Below are 19,874 nucleotides of genomic sequence, written 5' to 3'. Positions count from 1 at the left end.
GTCAAGTCGACGACACATGACGAACTGCGATAGAAAACCAAAGAAAGTGAGACACAGGCAAACTCAAGTCATGCCAGAGACAAAGGCGGAAGCAGGAAGCGAGGCAGTATGTCACAGATTAATCAGGTCGACGACACACAACGACACCATCTGCTGAGTGAGGATATGCATTCAGCGGAGAGGAGACTGTGGCAGAAAATCAAAGAAAGCGAGGCAAGCATATTCGTTAACTCGTAAGAGATGCTGCAAGGAACTCTATCTCTTTCACAAGAGCTTGTAGTGAGGAAGTGAAAGCACTTACATAGCCTTTTAAGAGAATATAGCAGAATTAGGAGGACACATGCGGCCATTATGAACCGGGCCTTGCGTCATAGCCTCATGTTAGCTCTCTGTAAATGCTCCAACTCTCGTCATGAACTGATCATTGGGATCGGTGGCATTCACAGTAATAGCCATCGATTCCATTATTACGATACTATAGTGAATCTATGTCCTAGATGCTGCAGCACAGTCTATGAGCTAGCCGAAAATGTACTTAAATGATGATCTTGAGGAACTGAGTGCCCTGCAACATACATCGCAGAGTGCTGCCATTACTGGACTACAACATAGGGCCTCTTGTGATCCATGTTCCTGTTCAACACTCTGGCGCTTCCAGGTGCCAGTACCTGGACAGGGAAGAGATCAATCGATCATACGACTGGGCATGCAACCGCTGAGCTGTCTCGACGAACGTCAGCTAGAATCCAACACGCAGCTGAATGAACAACAACCGGGGCTGGCGTAACCGGGGCTGGCGTGAAAGAACGACTTGTAAACATTGTGAGTAAATGACTGAACTTTAATAATGTTTTACTAGCGTCGTTCACATTTCGCAGCTTCACTAGGGCTAGCCTGATTTCACGCAGAAGTGTCTCCGCTCGGCCCTCTGTAAATCGGTGCCAGAAGCGCGCACTCCGACGCCATCACTACAGGATTTGGCATCGGAAGTGTTCGACTCCAACGCCTGGTATTTGGAGGAATCCACGACGTTCACCCATCGAAGCAGTAACCGCTATGTGGTAAGCACAAATTATATTGTTCTCTTTCTTTGATTGTGATATGGCAGAGTTTAGGATATGGATGGACGTGCTACGTCTAAAGTAATGTTTGTGGAAACTACGATACCTGTTGATTTATAAGAATTCAGAGGTAACTGTAAAGAGACATATTGCGTACCAGTGAGATATACTGTCCGTAGTTTAGCGGGCCAAATGAACCATGACCGAGCGAGGTGGCGCAGTGGTTAGCACACTGGACTCGCATTCGGGAGGACGACGGTTCAATCCCGCGTCCGGCCATCCTGATTTAGGTTTTCCGTGATTTCCCTAAATCGCTCCAGGCAAATGCCGGGATGGTTCCTCTTAAAGGGCACGGCCGACTTCCTTCCCTAATCCGATGAGACCGATGACCTCGCTGTTTGGTCTCTTCCCCCAAAAACCAACCAACCAACCAAATGAACCATGCACTAAGTTCGTACCAGTAACTTGCTCTACTTGTAGAGGTTATGGTCATGCAGCACACAAGTGTAGTTAGTGTCGCTGGGAGATCATGCAAAAGAAGTAGTTGAGTCTAGTTTCGCACATTGTAAGTTGTATTTTTCTTGTGTGGTATATTTTGCTCCGTTGAAGCATGTATTATCGGTATAAATATAAGATAGTGGTAAATTGCAAAAAAAAAAAAAAAAAAAAAAAAAATGCAAGGCAAAAGGTTAGCTACTACTAGTAATAGTATAGCCGCTCTGACGGGGCGAAAGTCACAGTTGATAGAGGAACATGCTCAACAAAAGTCACGCCATAATGTATTGATGGTCCAGTTAGAATATTTGCGGGCTGCGCAAGAGCCACGGTCGAATTTGCGTGAATTTAAGTAACCAGTAGTTACGCCCCACTTTTCAGTAGATCCTTCAGTAGTTAACCTGACCGCACCCTTCTCCGGCAAAACAACAGAGGACGTAACGGTATTCATTAATCATGAATTGACTGCAGCCGGAATGAGAAATTAGTCAAATGAAACTACTCTGCAGATGGCCAATTACGGTTTATGGGTGAACAAAAGACATACGTGATGTATCACGAAACGCTGAGTAAACCAAGTTAATTTGAACAAATAGCGGAAGGTTTGCGTCACAGATATCATAAACAAATAGTTTTAAGGTTTTTGGAGAAAGTAGAGTGGGTTCACACAGATGGCAAATGAGGCTGTGGAGATTTTCGGATAGAATCCGCAGAGTAAATGCTCAAAAATGTAAGTTGACCGGGAATCCAGAAGTGTATCGCATCATACTCAATGAAGCAGAAAACAGAGCTCTTCTTGTGTTTTTGCGAGGAGTTCCTGCGAAGTATCCGCGAAGAATACGAATAGAAAATCCAAAGCATTTGGCTACACAGCTAGGCGTTGTCACACATTTGCAGGAAACAGATAGTGCTGCACGAGTACGTAATGGTAAACGAATATTTGGTTCTGAAAAGAATTGTTATCATTGTGGGAAGAAGGACATTTGAAGGTGCAATGCAATCAAACGCATTGTTGCAGATGTGGGCGTTTTGGTCCCAAGCCAAACCAGCGTGGGAGCAGAAAGCAGGGAAACGGAAATTAGCAACGGAAAACGTTAAACTTAAACGAGGGTTTTTCGTCTGTCGGAAAACATTCCCAGTGAGTTAGGGTACGCCAGACACTACTTCAGAGACGGATTGTTGTATGATAGGTTTTATAAATGGTAAAGAATGTAATTTTTTAGCCAATACTGGCGCACGTATGTCTGTTATCAGTCTGGACCTCGTGGGTAGGAGACGACTAGAGACTCCTAGCTACAAATTATATGGAGTAGTCAATAATGATTTGATATAACTGGAGGCAACACAGTTCACTTTTAAGATTGGACTGGAAGATAGGAGTTTCGTGACCACAAGGAAGTGTTGGTAACTGTCAGTCAAGAGTATTCCGCATTTCTCGGACTTGACTTCCTGTATAGGAATCATGAAAAAATTAATCTTTCACAGCGCAAAGTTGAACTTGGTGGGCCGGCTACGGTGGCCGAGCGGTTCTAGGCGCTTCAGTCCGGAACCGCGCGACTGCTATGGTCGCAGGTTCGAACCCTGCCTCGGGCATGGATGTTTGTGATGTCCTTAGGTTAGTTAGGTTTAAGTAGCTCTAAGTTCTAGGGGACTGATGACCTCAGTTGTTAAGTCCCATAGTGCTCAGAACCATTTGAACCATTCGAACTTCGTGGGAAGTTGTTTCCGGTGAGTCCAAAAACTTTCAATGTTTGAATTTTACACGGTGCACCGATTGCTAAAGAGTCATCAACTGAATTGCGTGCATGTAAATTAAAAATAATTACGCATGACAAAGTATCTACTGGTACAGGGAAGTTGTTCTGGGTATCTTTAGATGCCGAAGTGCCACAGCAGAGATTACTTATGGTTGAGCCACAGCAGAACAATGATGCATTAAATGAAATGCGTTGTTTTATATGAAGAAGCATTCCGCGTGTAACCAATGTTAATGAGAAGCTGGTGACACCAGTAGGCTTTGATAACTTTGGGACAGATGCAGTGAATCTCCCAAAATTGTAGCGAATTCAGAGATACTGAAGGACAAGGATATCGATCGATCACGAGGTAATCGACACATCAAAGAAACTGTCAGTATGTATATACTACGGGCGAATATTCATCAAAAATGTTCAAATGTGTGTGAGATCTAATGTGACTTAACTGCTAAGGTCATCAGTCCCTAAGCTTACACACTACTTAACCTAAATTCTCCTAAGGACAAACACACACGCCCATGCCCGAGGGAGGACTCGAACCTCCGCCGGGACGAGTTTCACAGTCCATGACTGCAGCGCCGAAGACCGTTCGGCTAATCCCGCGCGGCAATATTCATCACATAAAAGACAGTGAATGGGAAGCCATGGAAACTTTGTTGCTAGGGTATTCAGATTTATTCAGTTCAGATGGTCCAGTACCAGCAACTCCTATCACACAACACAGTTACGTAAGGGTATTATTGAGCACAGTGATAACCTATGGTCATAAAATATTGTTACTGTACTAATGAGTCAGTTAATGGTACTCGAAAATATCGATCTTGTTGTGACAACAGTTACCTGAACGCACGAACCACAATGGATGCATATCCACTCTCGAACATCACAGACATATTACACAACCTAAGGAGATGTAAATATTTTTCATCGATTTACCTGAGAAGCTGTAATCACTAGCTACGAGTATTTCCCGAAGACAGACCGAAACCAGCTTTCGCAACCCATTCAGGTCATTACCAGTATCGAAGAATGTTGTTAGGATTAAAAAATGCTCTGGCTACATTCCAACCCCAATTATGTGGGGTACTTCGTGGATCAAAACCAAGAATCTATATAGTGTATTTTGCAATATAATCTTGTTCTCGAGAACTATAGAAGTTCATGTTTAACGTCTGGATGAAATATTTAGTAGACTGAGGGCAGCACACCTTGCACTTAGTGTGGGGAAATCCCATTTTGGTCAGATACAAGTAAGTTATCTTGGGCATATTATCAGTCAAGCGAGTGTGAGAGCGGATCCTCGACTTACTTCCACCATAGATGATTTTCCGAGGCCACAGACTACTAAACAATTACAGTCATTTATAGAATTATCGGATTATTATCGTAAATTCATGAGGGGTTTATTGAAATTGCACAGCGGTTAACTAAGTTGCTACAATTTGGTGTTAGTTTCCAGTGGAGAACACAGTGTAAAGAACCGTTCGAGAAACTTAAGAAGATATTAATGTCAGAGGCTGGGTTAATATTCCATGACTTTGAACAGGAATTCACACTTGTGTGTGATGCTTCCAACGACGCTTTGGGTTCTGTTTTGTCAGAAAGTTGACGAGAAGAAACATCCGTTGGCATATGCCTCCAGACAGTTGGATAAGGATGAAACTGATTATTCGACATCTGAAAAAGAAGTGTTAGCTCTTATTTATGGAATCCCTTATTTCCGTTGCTATTTGTACGGTCGTAAATTTAAAGTGATTACAGGCCATTAATCTCTAAAATGGTTATTAGAGTTGAAAGATCCATGATGGGCGTTAAAGTTAAGTGAGTTCGACAATAAAGTAATTCACAAGCCAGCAGTCAAAGGTACGAACGCTGATACCCTAAGCAGGAAGACTGCAGTTTTACAAGTAGTAGGTGGAAGCAAGGCAGACTGGATAAAGGCACAATCAGTTGACAGTGATTGTCAATTGTTTCGAACAAAACCTCTGTTTGAAACGCAAGAAGGCTTGCTATGCAGATCTACAAAGTACAGATTTCACTTTGCAGTCTCTGCAGCGCTGAGAATGGGAGTATTACATCAAGCATACAACCACTTCTTATCCGGTCATGGGGTGAAAAGAACAACTGATACATGTGTAGCTGAAAGGTTTTGGTGGAAAACGCGTCGCAGTGATTAGAACGATATGTAAGAAACTGCATCCCATGTGCACAAAGGGCAAATTGGAGTCATCTGAAAATTCAGTTGACAGAGACTACCAGAAGCTGACACACCATTTTCTATGATAGCATTGGATGTTTTATGGTCTTCTAATAGAACAAAAGCGGGGAATAAATATGTTCTCACGATGTTAGATCATTATTCTACATATTTAGTTATGGTAGCCATCCCAGATCAAAAGGTGAATACGGTAGCACAGGCAATGGTAAGCAAGCGGTTACTACAACTTCGCGCACCTAGGAACCAACTTCGTTTCCGAACTAATAAAACAGTTATCTCACTTATCGAAAATTAAGAAGTTACGTTCCAGCTCGTTCCATCCTCAAATGAATGGACGGCCAGAACGAGTTCACTGTACTTTATCCAAAATCTTAAGTTATTAGGTAATTTCACAGCGTTCAGATTGGGACGTATACTTAAGTTTTGTTGTCAGTGCATAAAATTAAAAAGTTAATACCAGAACTGGCCTCTCACCGTACGAGGTAACATATGGTTGAAAACTGCAGTCGCCTTTTGAAGTAGTGCAACTTAAACTGGGTCGGCACGTCGAAAAAGTGGAAAATTTTGCTAAGAAATTGAGAGAAATTTGGCAAAGACTAAAGTGTGCCAGCACAAAAGCGTTAGAGAAACAAGGCCGTGTTTGGAAACGGGCGAGTAGACTGCCACAATACAGAATTGGAGAGTATTACTAGCTTATCGGTGTACCCCCATGAACAAAACGAAAAATTTCTTAACGAACTATTATGGACCTTGACAAGTTATCGAAATGACTTCGCCAGTCAACATAAAATTATAGTTACCAACTGCAGCCTCCAATGTCCATTAAGTAGGCTGGTTCAAATGGCTCTGAGCACTATGCGACTTAACTTCTGAGGTCATCAGTCGCCTATAACTTAGAACTAATTAAATCTAACTAACCTAAGGACATCACACACATCCATGCCCGAGGCAGGATTCGAACCTGCGACCGTAGCGGTCGCTCGGTTCCAGACTGTAGAGCCTAGAACCGCACGGCCACCCCGGCCGACCATTAAGTAGGGTCAAACCGTTAAAAGGTGAGAGTGATGCACTGCCACCTTTGCAGAAAAAAGAAGGATTAACATGGAAACCTGAATATCACAGAAACATAACTTATGCACTTAGATCTAGGAAATATTGTAAATTCATGTAATATGCACATGTGGTATTTGTTAGTTACTTAGGCTAGTCGTAATTTTCTTTACTTGTCATGTTCTGTATTTATTTACTTATATAAAGGAGGAGGGGATTGACGTTATTCCTTTTTTTTTCAGGACTTAAAACTCTCGTATGAGAAATTGAAGACTCAGTTGCAACAGTCCAGAGAATAGTAACACGAACGCTAATATGTAAAGTACGAGGTTGGTTACATGCAGGAGGGAAACTGTTAAAAAATATGTTCGGAACGCCGGATACTGAAGACAGCAAGAATTTAAAAAGCGCAGTTGGGAAATGTCTACAGATAAAACTCGCAAAGTGTTACTAGACGGAGAGATCCCCATGTCATTACGTCTGTATCAGATTTAAAACATTGTATAACAGAAATTGTTAGTATTTTCCCAATAATTGTGATACAAAGGAACAGTCAGTCAGTAAAATACAGTTGTTCTTAGGGAAATTGGATCAAGTAGAGCACGAGAAAATGTTTTAGCTCTTGAGCCAAAAGTCCAAAAAGTTTGAGATCAGTGGATTTACTTCATATTTACACCTGGAACAGTAATTATCACTTGGAGATATATTTATGATTAAAGCAAGCGAAGGCATGCAAAGTCAGCGGAAAGGGACACGGAAATACAGATTTTGCTGTGACTACAAATATCTAAATGCACGAACCATTTCAGATGCTTATCCAATTCCAAACATCACGGAAGCTTTGGATAATCTTGGTCAGTGTTAGTTCTTTACAACTATGAATCTCAGGAGTGAATACCATCAATTGGTGGTGGCGCCTGAAGATAGGCCGAAAACAGTGTTTGCTTTCCCAGCAGGACATTTTCATTACAAACGCATGCCATTTGAAGTAAAGAATGTAGCGGCAACTTTTCAGCGATTAAGCATTTGAGACGTTTGGAGGATGTCTTTAGCAGACTACGATCGGCACGTTTGACATTAAGTGTGGACAAGTGCCATTTTGCGCAAGCTCAAGTAAACTATCTGGGGCACGTGATAAGTGAGCGTGGCGTACAGACTGATCCTCGTCTTACAGACGCAGTTCGAAATTATCCGATACCATAAACAAATAAGTAGATCCAGTCGTTCATTGGCGTCTGTAATTATTAAAGACGGTTTGTGAAAAACTTTGAGAAAATAGCCGGACCCTTGAACAAGCTACTGAAGAAAGGGACGAAATTCCATTGGTCGCAGAAATGTTAGGAAGCATTTAAAAAATTGAAACGAATATTAGTTTCAGATCTAATATTGTTTTTTCCAGATTTCGAGAAAGAGTTTATCCTTTCGTGTGATGCTTCAAATGAGGTAGTCGGCTGTGCTTTGGGATAGATGGCTTGGCTCTGAGCACTATGGGACTTAACATTTTAGGTCATCAGTCCCCTAGAACTTAGAACTACTTAAACCTAACTAACCTAAGGTCATCACACACATCCATGCCCGAGGCAGGATTCGAACCTGCGACCGTAGCTGTCCCGCGGTTCCGGACTGCAGCGCCTAGAACCGCACGGCCACCGCGGCCGGCTGGGATAGATGGTAGATGGTCAGGAACATCCATTAGCTTACGCTTCAAGGCAATTAAACAAGGTAACTACTCAACAACGGAGAAAGAGATGTTGGTGGTGGTATTACATATTTTCAGTGTGGTAGGAAGTTTAAAGTCGTGACACATCATGCCTCACTGAAATGGTTGCTTGGTTTGAAAGGTCCTCTAGTAGATTAACGGATGGGCCCTTAAGCTTAGTGAATTCGAGTACGAGGTAATCCAGAAATCAGGGAGACCACACGCAAATGTAGATTTGTTAAGGCGTGGGGTAGGAATGTTAAATACGCTAGGGAAGAGCATTGAAGAGTGACAGCAGGCACAGGCAAAGGATTAGGAGTGCCAGGCATTTAAGGCACAGCTACATTTCGCCGTGCACGAGGGTTTGTTGTGTAGAACGACGAGTTGTGAATCATGTGTGGTGATTCCAGAGGGTTTTCGGAAGGAAGTTTTGCAGAAAGTTCACGACCATATTTTGTCAGGTCATGACGGGCGGCGTGCAACGGACAGACGTGTGTGTAGCAGGGCAGTTTCGGTGGGGGAACAGGAAGCGTGACGTAGAACATTATGTTAAGGACTGTTTGCCGTTCTCACAGAGAACCGACATTACGGATCAGAAAGTGCCGTTGCAGAGGTTACCGGAGGCGTCCAGTCCATTTTCTATGTTGGGATTGATGTCCTCTGGCCATTTAATAAAATACCTGAAGGAAATAGGTGTGTTCTCGCGATTATCGATAATTTTTCTCGATTTTTGACAATGGTATCGTTGCCAGACCAACGGGCTAGTACTGAAGTGCAGACGTTAGTAAATAACTGGGTATTAAAGTTTGAGGTGCCTGAGACCATAATTACGGGCCAAGGTATGAATTTTGTCTCGGATTTAATGAAGAAGCTATGCCGCACGTTGCGAATAGGGAAGGTACGGACGAATCTGCTTCATCTGCAGGCAAACAGGAGAACGGAACGCGTGCACAGTACAATTGCAAATATGTTGAGCTATTACGTAGGTTTCAGACACGACGATTGGACGCTTATTTAACTTATGTACAGTGCGCCTATAATTCGAAGGTTCATACTTCAACGGACTTATTACCATTTGAGGTGGTGTACGGCGGGAAACTGCCATCTCCCTTTGACGTTTTGATTCCTAAGTTAAGCACGAAGGCACTAGAAAGCCAGGAACAACCAAACATACGCATGGGCAAATTGTCGCAATACCGCCTGGGACTATGGGTAATGGTCACTAGTCCCTATACGTCGAAGGGGAAACCGAAGAATTTTTTAACAAAATACCAGGGACGATACCAGGTCGTGGAAATAACCACAACAGTGAATGTGAAGATTCCCCACAAAGAAGTCTATTACACACATCAGTAGCATAAAACCATTTAAAGGAATGGTAACGGAATATCACAGTTATCGGCAGCCAGTCAGGAGGTGAAAGTTACAAAGGGCAAAAAGAAGAAACCTGGAATTGGTGAACAACGGAAGGTACATGATGTACGATACGTGTTAAGGTCGCGTAAGTAAGTTGTATAATTGCAATTTGTTGTTTTTCTGTTTAGTACATCAGGGAGTACGTATTTTTATTGCTATCTGGAATTTGTTGTTTTTATTTTTTGCGTATTTTTCAGTTTTTCATGTCGTTATTACTGATATAGGTTTTTTTGTGTTCTCGGAAAGAGGGAGCGAGTAGAAGATTAATTTGCGATATGACCAGGTGGCCAAGTACGGACTGATTTGCGGACATATGAAGCGAGTTTGTTTCTGGGGGAAGTAAATGGTGGCCACGCGGTTCTAGGCGCTGCAGTCCGGAACCGCGCGACTGCTACGGTCGCAGGTTCGAATCCTGCCTCGGGCATGGATGTGTGTGATGTCCTTAGGTTAGTTAGGTTTAAGTAGTTTTAAGTTCTAGGGGACTGATGACCTCAGCTGTTAAGTCCCATAGTGCTCAGAGCCATTTGAACCATTTTTGAAGTAAATGGGATGAGTTGCTGGAAGAAGCTTCTGCCAGCCTGAACGTACTTCCGGAGACTGGATACCCATTGATTATACTCCGTATTCACACCGGAAAATGTTATGGCTGAATTGATACAAAGGAGGCAGACCAGTAGGGTTGAAAAAACACCAGCTTGGGGATAACGGAATAATGATTAATGGCACGACTTGTGAGGCAGTCGGAACGGATTTTCGTCTTCCGGCTACTCTCACAGGCTCAACTGTTATGAAATTATCGCGGAATACATTGTATTGGCCAAAAGGATCTCTGAGGGTGTTACCTATTCAAAATTTAACGCATTTAAATGACACACTCAATCCAGAACTTTTGCAGTCCTTGTACAGATCAATAGAGTCATAGCAGGGAGAAATTTGATGAAAAAAACGTGGCAGCACGTACACCATTTCCGGGAAGAACAGGGGGACAAAGTATTAGTGGTGAGCGTGTCGGCCACCAGCTGTGGCGTGTTTCTAGCAGGCTTTTGGGTACTGTATTTCTGGGTAAGACGCAAGAGGGCCCAGGCTGTGGACGTGCCAACACACCAGTTACCAGTAGAATGGTTGACGGACATTGGTCGGAGAAGCAATTAGTTTTAAGGTCTTCATTAAGGTGCAAGGGTATGATAAGGGATACATGGCAGTAGTAAAACGTGAGCGAAAGTCCTGTATGGTGAATTCGGGAGATTGTCTTCATTATGTAAGTTATTAGAGTTAAGGTAGATGAGTGGAAACACGATATTAAGGATTCGGGACGAATCTTCTCGGAAGGGAGGATGTAAGCTGCGTCACGAATAAGTACAGGCTTAGATTTGTGGAATTCTTGTAAATCTCGCGCAGCTATGGCTGGAAGGCAGTAGCTAAGGGACCGATTGGAACATCGGATGGCAGGCGAGGCCGATGTCGATATTTTGCAAACGGTTCTGAGAGGTCAGTTTACGACACCGCTCGAGGGCTAGAAGGCACGTGCCGGCGGGCACTGTGTACTAATGTGAAGTAATTAGGGCAGCACAGGGCACCGACGTGCTGTAAAGAACACATACATTGCAGTTACAACAGCGCCTAGTGAACTGTGCGTAGGGGAGGAAGCAGGCTGAGGAAAGCTGACGTTGTAATTATCAACGAGCACTCTACTTGTCCCCTCCAGAGGAACTGCGTCACAGGCTTAGGGAAAAGACGTGTAAGTAAGTGAGCCCGGAGGCTCAAAGCAGGCATTGGTGTCGCCGTTTTGTCCGCGTCTACAACCGGAAAGAATGAGTACTGTTTAAATTGCAGACCAACCACGACGACCTGTTGGTGATGGATATCGGCGGTCAACCGGCCCGCTGAAGCTACCTCCAAACTCCACTGCGCGGCGCCATCACCGAGTTCAGCGAAAGGCCGGCTGTGTAGCTTCGATGTAATAAAGTCAATGACACCCTTGCCTGTGTTTCTCTGCACGCTTCGGGGTGAGTCATCTCTCTCCCCCAAACCATACCTCTCGGTCGTTCTGACATAATACAACCCATGAGCTTTGGGGTTATAAGAATAGCTTCAACAAGAAAGAAGAAAGCCTCAAGGTGAACGGATCCTGGATTCCCATGCTGCAGCGAACGACCGTTACAGGTGGCAAAGGGGAAACCCGCAACAGAAATGACCAAGGAAAAGCCCTTTGGCGTTGACGCGCCAGGTACATACAATCTGCGGACGCGAGCTCGTCTCCAGTTCACCACCAGCCATGGAGTGGGAAGCTTTGGCAATGCCAATCACAAGCGCTAGCGAAACGGCAGGAAAGTCAACTAACAAACGTCGGCCGTAGATCTCGATACAGAAGTCAACAGCCAGTCTGTGAATAAATTATAACTCAACTCAACATTTACAAATTGCTGAACTGAATGAAAAGAGATTTTCCCAGAGGGGAAAAGACTTACAATAAAAGTAAAGGGAGTGAGATCTGAATGGAGAGGTATGTCGTTTCATCGGTACTACGCAAGATTTACACACCACTGGAAACAAAAGTACTACAGTCGTTATTAAATGAAATTAAAGCCACAGTAACAACATCGGTGTGCTACAAACCCAAAAAGGCCAGCATTACAGATCACATTAACACTATATGAAAACCCAATAGACGAGATAAAACGGTGAACTAAGTGGGATTTTTCATTCCAGTTTAGATTTCAGGAATCATTTGAAGGGAATATCAATTATTTCATTATTCCTGCTCAGAGGCAGAAGCAGCCTAAAGCCGTCGGCACACAGACCGTGCATCCGGACGTTGAGCGTTGAGCGTGCCGAGTTTCTGACGTCATAGCGTGGAATAGCACGTTCGGGATTCTTCCCGAACGTGCAGAGCAATATCTAACATGTCAAATATCCTGAGCGTGCGTCTGAGCGTTGACCAATCAGATGGCAAAACGCCAAGTGGAGGTAAAAAGCGACGCAGTCAGGGATCATCTATAAGCAAACAACCTCAAATACAGTACATAGTGGTCCTTAAACGCAAAGCGAGTTAGAGTTCGTCAGAGGTCGAGAGTTCCAGTGAACAGAAGAGATGCAGCAACGGTAGCCTCGAATGAACTAGTCCACAGGAGATACTATGTAAGTCAGCAGACAGACTCAGTTAACTTTGTTCACTAAGGATTTGAAAAATCTTGTCTGAACGTACCTCTGGGCTAGAGTTATTGATTTCCATCGTACAGTTGTCTACATGTACATATGTTTGTGTGCCACTTACGTTGTGACGATTACTTGAAACTAACAGTTCGATTATAGCAACAGAATCTGGCACTATCATGGTTCGTGGTCTGTAGTACTGTGTGTAACCGAATCTTAACAAAGTTATAGGCTGGGGTGGCAATTTGTTCTGGTAAGTGATTGGATGATTTGGTAAGCCTCATTTTTGTTTTATAAACCAGTGTCTGTGCTCTTCTGCATGTTCATTGTTAACAGGTGATGTTGCAATAAAAAGCAGACCATTAAGCCAACGCAGAATCTCATATCACGATCATCACCATATACACACATCAAAAAAGTTTTGCATCACCTCGGTTCCGAGAGTTCCGGAAGCTGTACAGAAAATTGGAATAAAGATCAACATAAACATCATTTCCGCAGTTTTTATTGCTCATGAAAGCCAGACATTGTATGTTGTACCACCATACAGCGAGACCTTCAGAGGTGGTGGTCCAGATTGCTGTACACACCAGTACCTCAAATACCCAGTAGCACGTCCTCTTGCATTGATGCATGCCTATATTCGTCGTGGAATACTATCCACAAGTTCATCAAGGCTCTGTTGGTCCAGATTGTCCCACTCCTCAACGGCGATTCGGCATAGATCCCTTAGAGTGGGATTCGTCCATAGTCAGCCCTTTTCAATCTATCCCAGGCATGTTCGATAGGGTTCATGTCTGGAGAACATGCTGGCAACTCTAGTCGAGCGCTGTCGTTACCCTGGAGGAAGTCATTCACAAGATGTGCATGATGGAGGCGCTAATTGTCGTCCATGAAGATGAATGCCTCGCCAATATGCTGCCAGTATCGTTGTACTATCGATCGGAGGATGGCATTTACGTATCGTACAGCCGTTACGGCGTCTTCCATGACCACCAGCGGCGTACATAATGCCACCCCAAAAGAGCAGGGAACCCCCATCTTGCTGCACTCGCTGGACAGTGTGTCTAAGGCGTTCAGCTTGACCGGGTTGCCTCCAAACACGTCTCCGACGATTGTCTGGTTGAAGGCATATGCGACACTCATCGGTGAAGAGACCGTGATGCCAATCCTGAGCGGTTCATTCGGCATGTTGTTGGGCCCGTCTGTACCGAAATGCATGGTGTCGTGGTTGCAAAGGTGGACCTCGCCATGGACATCGGGACTGAAATTGTGCATCATGCAGCCCATTGTGCACAGTTTGAGTCGTAACACGACGTCGTGTGGCTGCACGAAAAGCATTATTCAACATGGTGGCGTTACTTTCAGGGTTCCTCCGAGCCATAAACCGAGCGAGGTGGCGCAGTGGTTAGCACACTGGACTCGCATTCGGGAGGACGACGGTTCAATCCCGTCTCCGGCCATCCTGATTTAGGTTTTCCGTGATTTCCCTAAATTGCTTCAGGCAAATGCCGGGATGGTTCCTTTGAAAGGGCACGGCCGATTTCCTTCTCCATCCTTCCCTCACCCGAGCTTGCGCTCCGTCTCTAATGACCTCGTTGTCGACGGGACGTTAAACACTAATATCCTCCTCCTCCGAGCCATAATCCGTAGGTAGAGGTCATCCACTGCAGCAGTAGCCCTTGCGCGGCCTGAGCGAGGCATGTCATCGACAGTTCCTGTTTCTCTGTATCTCCTCCATGTCCGAACAACATCGCTTTGGTTCACTCCGAGGCCCCTGGACACTTCCCTTGTTGAGAGCCCTTCCTGGCACAAAGTAACAATGCGGACGCGATCGAACCGCGGTATTGACAGTCTAGGCACGGTTGAACTACAGACAACACGAGCCGTCTATCTCCTTCCTGGTGGAATGACTGGAACTGATCGGCTGTCGGACCCCCTCCGTCTAATAGGCACTGCTCATGCATGGTTGTTTACATCTTTCGGCGGGTTTAATGACATCTCTGAACAGTGAAAGGGACTGTATCTGTGATACTGTATCTACAGTCAACGTCTATCTTTAGGAGTTCTGGGAACTGGGGTGATGCAAAACTTTTTTTGATCTGTGTATATCTCCTTAGGCTATCGTCCATGTCATTCTCTACAGTCGCCAACCACAGAGACCTGAAACATCTCAGCCGGACCCCGTCGCGGTTTCACTCCTTTACACAGCCGCTCGTGTAGCAAGAAACGGATGAGACAAAGTCCTGCGTCACCTGTGATCTGAGAGTGAACTTCTAATGTAAGTATGTTGCGACTCAAGTCAGGTTACGACACAGATGTAATACGAGGTTAACTGTAACGACAAATGTGTCTTAGATATTCGAAGTACCCAGCAACTTCATGTAGCGATTATATCGATAATAAAACAGAACGTTGTAACAGTCAACGAAACTAAAGCAATGGGGAAAGTTTGAAGAAACAAAGAAGCCCACTGTAGCTTTATGAGCACATAAATGCAAACCACATACAAAAAAGGAAGGCGTAAAGATCGGGAAAATAAAGATAACATCACAGCAGCCACGCTTGTTAGCCCTATATACCGTTTTGCTGAATCATATCAGGTGAGTGGTGGCGTGGTCGATAGGCTCTTCTAGCCATGCGCCACTGGTCACCTCCTTCTCGCTCCTTTCCAGGAACTTGGCCGTACGCTGCGTATCGCGCGAGGAGAGTGTAGGTGTAGCTCGCCGTCCTCGTAATACCGTCGCGTCGCTGGCCGCCGACAATTCTAAGAACTGCGTAGTACTCGACGCTTTCTGTTGCTCACTGTCGTAAGGAGATATTCGGAAAGAACTGGGTCCCGCTTGACTAAGATGATTACATTACTTGGGTGATTTAGATGTGAATATGATGTTTTGTGTCTTCTTCGTATGAATAAAACGTAATGTATCGGTCATCAGTTTTTCTTCTGATTGGTTTAACTGACCATCTATGCTACTGGTCTTAGAGAGATAGGCTACTTTCCTATGTTAAAAATATGGTTCGGGTTATTGTTATTCTGAGTGATTATAACATTCAAATAACATTTACGGTCAATATTATTAGAAAATATCTGTTATTTCTATGTAATTAAAGCTTAGAAATCATTAGATTCGAAGTTTGGTCACGTGATCGAAAACACTATTAACTCTGGTGATGTTATAGACTAGGAGTAAGACGAAGCTATATGTGTGTTATAAGAATGTTAGCCTAAGTTATTAGGTTTTTACGTACTTTTTTTGAAAATAGTTTACCTATTTAGAGATGGGAAACACAGTCACAACTTTTAAGTAACAATAGAAAAGAATCTTGTGAAAGTTTATAGTCGAAACCTTCCGAAAGTTTAAGTGTTTACGTTCCACCCATTTGCAGCGGCGGTATGTACAAGGGCAACTCGCTCAAAATTAGGGAATTGCAGAACTTTTGCAAATGGGTCCGCATATTGTATCCAGATTGTCGACTATCAGTCATGATACAACCCAAAGCACAATAAAATTATTCTTGGCAAATATTAGTATTCATTTCCTTATACAGCACACTCTGCAGAAGTCTCGCTCCGTGGCGCAAAGGGTAGCGTATCTGACTACTGATAAGGAGGGTAGCCGTCGATCAGATGGATATTATATCCGCGTGAAGTGTAGCCGCAGCCGTCTACGCTCGCCTTCGCTGCATGAGGAATCTCAGGTCAGTGACTGATTGGTCTTCTCGAAGGGTTGTTTCTTGGTTTTCCGTTTCGTACCACGTATGTATCCACACACTTATTTTTTTTCTGAGCTACAAAATGACTTGCGAGAAGCTGAGTATAACGACAGTTTTCACTAACAGTTTAATTTCGATAAATGACGCTATCCTTCCCTGTAATAGTGGGAAAGCATATCTCGGAGGTAAATTAATGTTAACGTCAGAGTGCAAGACATTTTGTATCGACGTGACGGCATTTTGCCAGTACAGTGCAACCACACGTTACACAACTTCTGATTCTTTGGCACACACAAAAACAATTTTTCAGGAGTTCTTATACATGTATTTATGCAGAGTCGTACTACACACTATTTTTAAACCATTTTCCGAAAGGCAAATTCCAAAACAAGACATCACTATGAGTCAGCTTTGTGACAGTAGGAGCAGCAATATAACCAGTGACGTTACATGCATCACGTGACTCGAAAGGAGCGTTTTAGCGGGCTTTCAAATTATTTGAATTTCATTTCCATTTTTATAAAGGAATACTGACATTCAAGAGAAAAAAAAGCATGTTATGAGCATAAAATGATGATTAACAATTTAACGTGATTTCCTGAAAATAGTAAAATACCCTATTGTGCTGATTCGACAATGACGATTAAGTCTCAGATTGCGTTGCATCCTGCTACTGTATGTGCCTTATTTGTGTTCCCCTCTGCAGTTGAGCTATTTTAAAAGTACAAGTTGAAATAAATATGGTTATATAACGTGATGCTATAGACGTAGTCGTGCCGTGATCGCTGATATGAGAAGTGTGTATCATATGGAAGTGCAGCAGTCTCATACTAGCTGAACACTGGTCAGGGATGAGCATCAGGCCATCCGCTGCACATATTGTCGAGGCAGCGCACGTATTATTTTGTGAGACCAGAATGCTACCTGAATCCGTGCTGGCAGGCTATATTTCACCAGACGTACAGCAGTTAGCCTCGACCAGATACGCTGAATTACTAGCAAACACGTAAAAGAGAGTCAGGGAATAATTCGGTAAATGTTAGTGATAGAGAATAAAAGAATAATTTTAACTGTAGACTAACATGCTTCCGAAACTGCGGGACGGTATTGCGGACATGAAGTTCTGTATTGTTTAGAGGGGAATTAGAACGGTATTTTTTTACAGTTTCGATTTGTTATCTTGTTATAAAATTTAAAATTTCCTTAATAAAATAGAATACAAACCGCTTATAAACTGGCATGGGAACTATCTTATTTATGTTTAAAATATCGTCTGCACCTGTTTAAAGTGTTGAAAATTTAACGTGCTTACTTCAAGATCAATTGTAGTCGGAAACTTTTTAAACAGTAGGCCGCGGACTGCGGTATTGCAAAGGCAAAGTTACGTTGTTTCTATTGATATCTCTGTAGAAAACGATATTGTAGTATGTCATTATATAAACATATATTTTATATAGAAATTCGAGGAATTCCGTTGCTACAGTAACCAATGAGGATACTAGAAAAATAATAGGATTTCACTTTCTAACAAAACCATGTTATAAATGTAAGTCAGAGAACTACGCAAAACATATATTATGTGATAGCAATTATGAATAAGTGGAGGAATGGAGGCCTCTACAGCTACTGAAATTTCCAATTGATCTACATCTGCATCTGCATCGATACCCCGCAGTCCACCTTACGGCGCGTGCGGGAGGGTATCCCGTACCACTACTGCTAGTCATTTTCTTTCCGGCCCACTCGCAAATAGAACGAGGGTTGAACGACTGTCTGTATGCCTCCGTATGAGCCTTAATTTCTAGTATCTTATCTTCGTGGTCCCTACGCGCATTGTATGTTCGAGGCAACAGAATCGTTCTTCACTCAGCTTCAGATGCCGGTTCTCTAAATTTTCTCTACACTGTTCCTCGAAAAGAACATCACCTTCCCTCCAGCGATTTCCATTTGAGTCCCCGAAGCATCTCAGCAACACTTACGTGTTGTTCGAAACTACCAGTAACAAATTTAGCAGCCCGTCTCTCAATTGCTTAGATGTCTTCCTTTAATCCGACCTGGTACGGATCCCATACACTCGAGTAGTACTCAAGAATAGGTCGCACTGGCGTCCTACACGCGGTCTTCTTTACAGCTGAACCACACTTTCCTAGAATTCTCCCAGTAAACCGAAATCGACTATTCACCGTTCCTATCACAATCCTCATATGCTCGTTCCATTTCATACCGCTTTGCAACGTTACGCCCAGACATTTAAACGACGTCAATCAGGATACTACGAATACTGTATCCGAACATCATGGGTTTGTTTTTCCTACTCATCCTCATTATTGGAGGTCGAAATGTGTTTAGAGGACTGAGACTACAGTTCACATGTGAAGTTTCTGCAGTCTTTGGAGGTAGTTCATAGTTGACTCTTGCTGTTGTTTGGTGTAACCATGCCGACTACAGTGGCCTTGAAGCTTTCACTGATGCAAATATTCATTACATTTTTCTACATTTAGAGCTAGCTGCCATTCATCACACCGACTAGAAATTTTGTCTACGTCATCTTGTATCCTCCTACAGCCAACCAACCTCGACCTTACCGTACATCACAGTAGCATCGGCAAACAACCGGGGATTGCTGTCCACCCTGTCCGTCAAACCATTTGTGTGTAGAGAGAACAACAGCGGTCCTATCGCGCTTCCCTGGGGCTCTCCTAACTATACCCTTGTCTCTGATGAACATTCGCCGTCGAAGACAACATACTGGGTCCTATAACTTAAGCCTTCGACCCATTCACATATCTATGAACATATTCCGTATGCTCGTACCTTCTTTAACAGCCTTCAATGGATCACCGTGTCAAACGCTTTCCTGAAATTTAGAAATGCGGAATCTGCATGTTGCCCTTCATCCATAGTTCGCAATATCATGCAAGAAAAGGACGAGCTCACTTTCGCACGAGCGATGCTTCCTAAAACCATGCTGCTTAGTGGACATATCTCTCGGTCTCAAGAAAATTTATTATATTCGAAGTGAGAATGTGTTCAAGGATTCTGCAGCAAACCGATGTTAGGGATATTGGTCTGTAATTTTGTGGGCCCGTTCTTCTATCCTTGTATTCAGGAGTCACCTGCGCTTTTTTCCAGTCACTTTGTGCTTGGCGAGAGATTCGCGATAAATGCAAGCTAAATAAGGGGCCGATACTGTAGAGTACTCTTTGAAAAACCGAACTGAGATCCCATCCGAACCTCATTCAGTTGTTTCTCTACGCCAGAGATGCTTATTACTATATCGTCCATACGAGAGTCTGTTCGATGGTCAA

This window comes from Schistocerca nitens, chromosome 3, assembly GCF_023898315.1.
Source record: "Schistocerca nitens isolate TAMUIC-IGC-003100 chromosome 3, iqSchNite1.1, whole genome shotgun sequence".
In the NCBI taxonomy this organism is placed as follows: domain Eukaryota; kingdom Metazoa; phylum Arthropoda; class Insecta; order Orthoptera; family Acrididae; genus Schistocerca; species Schistocerca nitens.
The sequence above is the reverse complement of the archived record's forward strand: the minus strand, read 5'-3'. Positions refer to the sequence as shown.